The 9,473-nt window shown below is 34.3% G+C and overlaps 1 long non-coding RNA gene across 1 annotated transcript; it reads left to right on the top strand.

The window, feature by feature from the left end:
* The first annotated feature begins 713 nt into the window (after nucleotides 1–713).
* Nucleotides 714–9,473, top strand: LOC150101030 (uncharacterized). The gene is made up of 3 exons (XR_016549185.1): nucleotides 714–755; nucleotides 8,466–8,608; nucleotides 9,339–9,473. It is a non-coding gene; the product is annotated as an uncharacterized LOC150101030 (long non-coding RNA).

The following is a 9,473-nucleotide window of genomic DNA, read 5'->3' as shown; positions in this document are numbered from 1 at the left end:
TCTCTAAACAGAATTGCTAAGAGTTGGCTGATTAATCCTACCACTTATCATTATTACACGCACCCACACCCACAAATCCTATCCATGAAGGGTTTCAAATCTTTAGTACATTAAGCACTGTAGGAAAGTTAGATAATCCAGAAAGCCTGCTTACTAGAGAAAAAACATGGAACTTAACGTCGCTTCAGCCAGTAGATTGTGGTCTCCCACCAGATGATGATATTGAACCACCATCTAAAGGCATCCCGAAACATCCATACCATCGTGGGATTCTGATCCGCAGCCTGTTGGTTTAAGAGCGGAATACACAATCTGCTTGGCTAACTCAAGCCGTCTTAGTATTTAAGAGTGCGTTTTTTCCCAAATAATATTTTAATTGAAAGTTCAATAATATGAACTTTTTTCCTGATACTAATTACTGAGATATATCATTCTGAAAGTTTGAGCCTTCAATATTTTCTTACCCCGCTTTTATTATATCAAATCGAGACAGTATTTGCTGTGAGGAGAAGCTTGTGAAGCAAACATTTTAATGTTACATACTAAACATTCTAATATACTCACCCCTCTCTATATTTGTCGTTTGCTATATTTATTGGAAACTGTTACGTACCTTGTCAGTACGGAGAATTATTCCCAGGGGTTTCTACAGAAACAGGAAACAGTCGAGTAGGAGAAATATAAATAACAGGTGTCGTTCTGATGCTATTCTTGTGTCAAGCTAAAAATTGTTCTTTTCTAAGTTTGTTTTATTGGTGAGTAGTAATTTTGATATTCTCTTGTAATCGGTTGTTGTTTTATCGTTATACTTGCAAATAGAAATTTTTCTATTTGGTCACGTTTTTGCTGTATGTTTATATTTAAGGAGTGTGAAACTAAAATACGATAATACCACATGGTAATTTTTGTTTCTTCGTCGAAATCGCATTTACTCCTGCAAGAAACTTCCTTTGTAATCTTTTTGAAGTTAAAAAGATTACAAAGATTACCTCTTTCTCTTTCCCTTAGAATGCGATCATTCTAAGGGAAAGGGAAAGAGGAATGTATCTCCCTAATAATTTTCAAGTTAGAAGAAGCAAACTAACATATTTTAGAAAGAAAAAAAAATCATTATAAAATGATAAAATAGGATAGTGTAGATATTATCTGTAATTATTAAACTTTTAAAATATTATTAATATTATCTGAATAATAACCTAAATATCAGTACAAATATTTATATTATTATTATAAATCAATGTTTGTGGAAATTTTAAAGAGAACACATTATCTTGGCCCGGTTCGAATCCTACTGTGGGTGTGGATGTTTATGATGATAGCTGGGAGATGAATTTCATCGTTCGCTGTAAGACCACTGTTCCACATATTGGAAGCCTGAATGGCTTGAAAGAGTTATATTTTGGTCTAGATATACAGATCTAGGATTCCAGAACTGTGTAAAAATAAAATATAAAAAATTCAAAAATAAATAAAAATAACATTTCAAAAATCCTTATTGAATTCGTGGAACATTAGTACTATGGGCTGGTTAAGGATTTTTATTTATTTATTTTTTTTTTTTACCAAAAAAAAGTTTTGAAACTTTTCATGGGCGGGAGTTGCATACAGAAAAAGTCACTTAAAAATCATGACAGGGAGAAGGGGATGTAGAAGTGTGTGTGATTGTTTGTGATTGCAATCACAAATTAATAAAGATCAGCTCTGCTGCTATTACCCGACTAGTGGCGGGTAATAGCAGCAGAGCTGATCTTTATTAATTCGATATATTCAGATTTATAGAATGCGTAATTGGTTATTAGTACATTTAAGGTTATTCGCAATGAATTATCAGGAACAAAGAGTTTGTATGACGGTGTGCAGTGACTCTTAGAACATGAAATGTTTATTTAAATATAAAGAGCCAATCGGTTTCATTTCGGCGATATAAACATTATTTAAATTAACGGGATATTAAATCCCACATTGTTTTAAAACCGAATAGGAAACTCAAAGATTGGAATCAGAGAGTTTCATGCCGAATATAGTATAATAAACTATAAAAGTATCGGCGACTACTAGTCTTAGTACGTAGTACAAATTCGGGCAGCTCGTAGCAAAGGTGACAAAGTTCTGATCGCTATTCTCCATAATGTAAAAACACATTTCCTAGGAAATGTATGCTGTTATTACATTATGGTGGGAGGTCACTACCCAGACCGGTTTCAGCCTTTATTGAGGCTTCATCAGTGAGTAGCTAGACCAAATTAATACCAAAGGGTATAGCGAAAAGAACTTATATACTCTGCTATACGAGATGTCAAAAAGGTGCAACCATTAAGTTACTTAAATATAAAGAGCCAATCGGCTTCATTTCGGCGATATAAACATTATTTTTCCTATTCGGTTTTAAAACAATGTAGGATTTAATATCTTCCTAATTTAAATAATGTTTATATCGCCGAAATGAAGTCGATTGGCTCTTTATATTTAAGTCACTTAATGGGTGCACCTTTTTGACAACTCGTATAGCAGAGTATATAAGTTCTTTTCGCTATACCCTTTGGTATTAATTTGGTCTAGCTACTCACTGATGAAGCCTCAATAAAGGCTGAAACCGGTGGAGGATATTATGAGTTCGCTCCCTTAGGGTTTTTGCCTTAAGGGAGCAATTTGAGTCTCCGGGGAAAGTGTTCTCCGGCACAGCCCGCTGAGGGGCTTTGTCGGTGAATGATTTTCTTCGGAATTTGAGCGGTTCTGCTCGGTGGCGGCGTGTGGGTAGAAGGCCTTCACTGAGTGGAGCAACGCTGAGATGGACGGTCTTTCGCCCACGATTGAGGGGCCTAGGGATCGTCCGAATTTTTAGAGACGGCTTTACTTATTCATAAGGCTGAAACCGGTCTGGGTAGTGACCTCCCACCATAATGTAATAACAGCATACATTTCCTAGGACTTAATGGGTGCACCTTTTTGACAACTCATATAGCAGAGTATATAAGTTCTATTCGCTATACCCTTTGGTATTAATTTGGTCTAGCTACTCACTGATGAAGCCTCGATAAAGGCTGAAACCGGTCTGGGTAGTGACCTCCCACCATAATGTAATAACAGCATACATTTCCTAGGAAATGTGTTTTTATATTATGGAGAATACCAAGAATAGCGATCAGAACTTTGCTACGAGCTGCCCGAATTTGTACTACGTGCATTTGCTCACGCTAGTAGTCGCCGATACCTTTTTTATAGTTTATTATACTATATTCGGCATGAAACTCTCTGATTCCAATCTTCGAGTTTCTACCCAGACCGGTTTCAACCTTTATTGAGGCTTCATCAGTGAGTAGCTAGACCAAATTAATACCAAAGGGTATAGCGAAAAGAACTTATATACTCTGCTATACGAGATGTCAAAAAGGTGCAACCATTAAGTTACTTAAATATAAAGAGCCAATCGGCTTCATTTCGGCGATATAAACATTATTTTTCCTATTCGGTTTTAAAACAATGTAGGATTTAATATCCTCTTAAGTTGAATAATGAAATATTTATGATTGACGCCAAAAATGGTTTTGAAAACACTGCGTTCTGTTTGTGCCTGAAACGTGCAGACGAAATAAAAAAAACTCCCAGGTTTCTCATTCTTTGTATAAAATGACTAGATATCATTAATTTAGTTGACTAAATGAACCTCTACCAAAGTATTCTTAGAAGACCGAACGAAGATCGCATTGTTTCTAAGTTCGCCTTGGATCTGAAACAATGCGATTCCCATTCTGGGCGGTGCTTTCCAGGAGTAGATCAGATAATAAGAAAGTCGGGCTCTTTCTCAAAAGTCTTTACTGAAAATGTTGAACTATGAGTTTATAGCAACGAATCTGAAATCATATTTCCAATATGCATCGTTAAATAGTTTTAATTTCCCAATGTTCTTCTCACAAAATAGACGAAATAATTAACAGACACGATACACTGATCTTTTATAGTCTTAACTGATTCGAAGAGTTCACTAACAAAAAAAAAAAAAAAAAAAAAAAAAGAGCTCAGCGAATGAGATCGAAAATTACAGGCATACTCGGTTTTTTTCATGTTGTCGAAGAGATCATAGGGGATTTGTTCCGCAATACCAAAAGCACAAAGCGAAGTTCCCTTTTTGAAGGAAAGTATGCTCAAGTTCATTCCAGAACTTTTTATCTCTGTCTGAATGTGAACAGCGAGTTACTTGCCTATTCGACAATATTGTTCAACTCCAATTCTAAACCTGGTTTTCAAAGTTATTGCGCAATTGATGATGATGATACTAAATGTTTAAAATGTGTGTTGAAGTTGGCCAGTTACTTGTAATAAATACCAACCATTTGCGTCTATAATCTTTAAAATGTCTTCGGGTTTATGTAAAATATAAGATAGCTGTACACATAATCGGTCTTTGTATTTCCAATATTATGCTAAGTACACTTTAACGATGACACTCTTAAAACCTTTCTGATAAAGTCAATTTATCAGTAAGGTACTTCTGCTATCTTAATTTATAATAAACACGGCATCAATTGATTCAGAATAGCTATATTAAATAGGTATTTATATGCTGATAACGCTTTGCACAATACTCAACTACGCTTTGACTGCGTTCTGAAAATCCACTGTATAATCAGTGATGCTTTTATTAAACACGAGTTCTCAGTTATTGATAACAGTGAACGCTTCTTCGTAAAAGGTACAGGACACCTCCAAGAATTGACCATCAGCGAAAGGTGATGCCGCATACCCGAGACGATGCAGCATACCCGAGACGATGCAGCATACCCCCCCCCAATCCAGAAATAATAGCCAATGTAGGATTCTACACATCTTTCTAAGTTCATCATAAAAAGGCTAAAAAGGAATTACCAGAGACTGTTTTTTTTCATCTCGCAGAACAGACAAACCGGCTAGACGTAATTTACACACTATACAGGCTCTCAACCAGACAAATGAACTTCAGCTTTAAACATTATTAAAATGAACGATCTCAACTCACAGAATAAATGATCGCTTAAGTAAATGCACATGGTGGTTTTAGCCAACATTTTATAAATTTAAAGATCCATGGATGTCCTAATTTTCCATCGTTTGGCTCAGTCCTAATTTCTTATGGGACTGTAAAATTCTATATTTAACTTGTTCAACTATTATTTACTGACGTCAGTGATGTCACGAACGAGAACGGGAACAAGTAGTTGTGATGTCGGACTAGAGTAATGACAAGGACGACAAAAGTTCTCCGACAATAACCACACATGATAATAAACTATAATTTTCTCTCGTTTTTTTTTTTCTTTCTTCCTGATGTATCATTAATACCATCAGTATAATAAAATGAAAGATCAAAGTAACATAATACATCAATGTAACGAGTAACTACCTACTGTTTTTAGTATGTAGGAAAAAACAAAACAAAAAAACATTTGCTTCGTTTTAAAGGAAAGCAAGCACTATGATTAAAAGATAGATTAATATAAGCTTACAGTTCTGCATTTTTAAACATTTCAGTGTAATAGTAATTAATAAAAGAGTGGCTGGTGTTCACTTAACGAAGATCTGCAATATCTATCCAACAAATCAAAGATTTTTTATATAAGAATGACAAAGAAACTACACCCGCATGCTTGTATAAAATTCTGATCATATTACGAAAACTATGAAAATCCGGATTTCATTTTGGTGATAATAGGAGCAGAATATTAAGAAGTTATTCTGAAATTTAAAAAAAAAAAAAAAAGCTAGTTTCCTGAAGAGATGGATAGTTTTTCACAGCGTTAAGCATACAGACCTCAGAACAAGCAGTTCGTAGACAATACACACGCCTCATAACCTTAGTTTTGTCGATGTCGATTTAATTCAAGACAATCACCCGATCAATAATTTGAAACATAGGGATGATAAGGTTATATGTAATGAAATAATCGAAATTTAATAACCTAAAGATTTATTTCAGCATATAAATAATTGGCTTTAGCAACGTATCAGTATCTTTACAGACTTAAGTCAAAATGAATATCACGAAATTTCGATTTCCTCATACAAAAGCTACATTTAATTAATAAACAAAAGAGTACATTCTCAAACTTGTTATAGGATTTACCGTTTTATTAAGGAATGCTATATGTTGCAAACGATGACTATAATTTCACTTTCTACACAGAATGCATGATTTTGGTGCTTGAGAGAATGTCCGCTTCTCTTTTTCGCAGTCAAAGTTCCCCCTTATATCAGAAAATATACTTTCTTTCTTTTCTTGTTCTGCTGTATCAGAAAAGTTTTTTTCTTAATCAACAAATGTCACGTTTCCAAATGGAATTACTTTCTGTCTCCCCCCACAATCGGTCATAGCGCCTACTTACTATTTCTTTCGTTTTCTTTCGATTTTTTTTTTTTTTTCAATTCATAGTCTAAGTAACCATCATAATCTTTTGAATAATGATGCAACGTCTTCATTTTCTAAATAGAATAAATAATATTCGTTTCCGTGGATGGATTACTGCTTTTGTTTCATCAGTCATATCTTCTCTAGTGCGAAATGAAACTGGGTATTAAATTAAAGTTACCAAGAAATTATATTCTTGTTTAATTCTTTATTCAAGTGTAAGCAAACAAACTTTGCGCGTAGTGGCCCAGACCGGTTTGGACCTTTATTGAGGTCTCAGCGGGAACCAGACCTAGAGGAGATACCACCCGAAACTGGTCTGGATAATGGTACTTCCCATAATGCTATGCATTATGGGAAGTACCATTCTGAATACTCCGAAAGAATGTGTGTTTTGCCTAAGGATACTAAGGCAATTAATGTGAAGTATACAGAGATTAGTATACAAGTAGCCTAGTCGTAAATATACTTTACCGCATAGTTTGCTTACTTTCTTTTGGATAAAGGATTAAACAAGAATATAATATCTTAATTTAATTTATAACCAAGTAACTTTTTTTTTTTTTTTCAAAAACCAGGTATTACTAATAGTCCTTGTGTATCTCTGTGTAAAGCATTTGTTTCTAGACTACCCGAAGAACGACCGTTATTTGTTCGATTCTAAAGTACTTTTTTTCGACCGTTTCCAAGTTAATCGATCTTTTGGCACAGCCTATTAGAGTTTTCCCTCTCCCGGAAACTCGGATTTTACGCCGCCGTAGTTACTTCACGTAATCTCTTCCACAAGAACCATGATTTTTGGATAGCATGAGCTCACTCAGTGAGGGCTGAAGGGCATAGACCGGCTGCCCGCCAATCTTCAAAAACAGTTAGGGCTAAAGAAGCTCCGCTTACTCCCTTTGAGAATAAAATACCTTGCAGGATTCATTTATTTTTATTTTATAAATATTACTAACGATGTCTTTTTATCCTCGGTCGCTCAGGCCATATCAGAATATATCCAAGGGAACTCATTCGGTAGATATTAAAAAAAAAAAAACACTCAGTTACCTTTTTTAAGTGAAATTAAAAATCAACGATAAGTGGATTTTGAACGACTTATGGGTAGGATTACAAAAAAAAAACATGCCGGATTAGCTGATAATTTATGTGCAGTGTCTCATTTTAGCGTACAGATCTTGGTGAATCAAGGACTCTTTTAAGGGAATGCACATCACATGGATTATCTCCGCTTCTGGTAGCGCGCACACATACACACACCTTTGCTTAAGCCAAAAAAAAAAGAAAAAAGAAAAAAAAATAGACTTAATTATTCCGAACGGTTGATGGTGACCGTTTTCTTTTCCTATCAATCCGAAGACAAGTTGAAAGTATGGTAGCTGATCGGTTACTATTAAAATGAGTAAATGTCTAAGATTTATATTGGTTTGCTGTTTTGAGGGACTATAAACCCTCCATCTCCGTATGAGACCAGCTATTCCGATAAAGGTGCCTCTTGGCATAGAGACTTCGAATCCAGCTGTTCCAGTCCAAGGGCTCTGTCGAAACTAACTAGGGTACGAAGAGGCTCTTTAAACAAATTAGGTACATTTAATATTCGCTATTATTTTTGGAAAGAAATAACAATGTCTCATGGCTTTCTGTGCATAGCAAATGTTTCATTCAAGAGATAATATTTTAATTTATTTTAGGAACTTTTAGAAAGTACTAAATTATGCAATGTTAATCAGCAACTGTGGTCCGAACTTAAAATTCCAACTCCAACATGTGTCTTACAAATATATATTATGAATAATAAACATATTAATAAATAATATAATAATAAATAATAATACATATAAACAATATATATATATATATATATATAATAAACAGGAAGTCAAATTTTCTTATGACACTCCAGTAGTTATTAATAAGACCATTCTTCTTTTTTTTTGTAGTGCAATTTGTTTTTCTACTTAGATTTTGCTATGTAAGATGTGAATTTATGTCTTTGAGTCAACATATCTTTAAGCTATTTATTCCCAATACTATGTTTTTTTTTTGTTTGTTTGTTTTTATTAATTGTACAATGTTTTTATTTCAGGAAATACTTTCGGCGATGAACGCAACAGTAATCCTCTGTCTGTTGTTTGCTGGCATGATGATTCTTCCTACTACAACAGATGCTTTTTTTTTTGGAAAAATAATATGTTCTGTTTTTCGTTCCTTGAAGTTTTGCAACAAAAAGTAAGTTCCCCTTTCGGGACAGATGAATTTGCATTACTACAGTCAATGAAATAAATTTTAGGGTTATCATATATCTCACTAATATGAACTGTTAAGTAGGGAGAGCCTTTAGGAACAAGGTCGTGCTGATATTTCAGATCAGAATGCCACAACCAGACGTGATTGCCAAAACACGAAGAATGTTACGAATTAATATTTAAACAGATCTCATTGTCCATTCGATACAGAAACGAGTAATGACCTACGGCGAATGGAATTGGTTTTCCTGTTCTAATTAAAATTGTATGGACGTGCCTTTACTCTAAACACGCGTTAAAATCATAGTCACCGAGGGAGAGGGGCTCACTTAATGTGTTAATTATTAGAACAGTTGCTTTCACAGTAAAATACTACTGAACAGTGGTATCTTTTTTTTTCTTTCATCAGGGAGAGAGAGAGAGGGCTGAAATTATTTATTTCTTAAAGATTGTCTCTTACTCTCCATAATGAGTCTCCGTAGTTGTCGTTAAAGCCTAGGTCCTTTGGTCGGAAAGACCTGGAATCGTTTTTGTTAAAAAATTTTAGGTATCTTTAGAGAATGAATTGATAGGTAAATGTTCTGTATAGAGACTTGTTGAGATCAATACGTTTTTTAGGAAAATAGTATTAAGACTAAAGATAGTTAAAACCTTTCGGAAGCTATAGCTGATTTTGGGATTCCAAGTAATCTTTTTTTTTTTTTTTTTTTCAGTGTACAAGGTGAAGGCCTGATTGAACCACGAAGCTTGAAGAATGACAAAGATTCCGCTGGAAATTCGAATTGAATATTGTGTATGTGTCAAAATGGACTAGCTTGCAATAAACTCTTATTGGCTTAAAATGTAAA

The sequence above is a fragment of the Typopeltis vanoorti genome, chromosome 12 (assembly GCF_054136105.1).
Source record: "Typopeltis vanoorti isolate ZY-2024b chromosome 12, IOZ_Tvanoo_1.0, whole genome shotgun sequence".
Lineage (NCBI taxonomy): Eukaryota > Metazoa > Arthropoda > Arachnida > Uropygi > Thelyphonidae > Typopeltis > Typopeltis vanoorti.
This window is presented reverse-complemented; position numbering and strand designations above follow the sequence as displayed.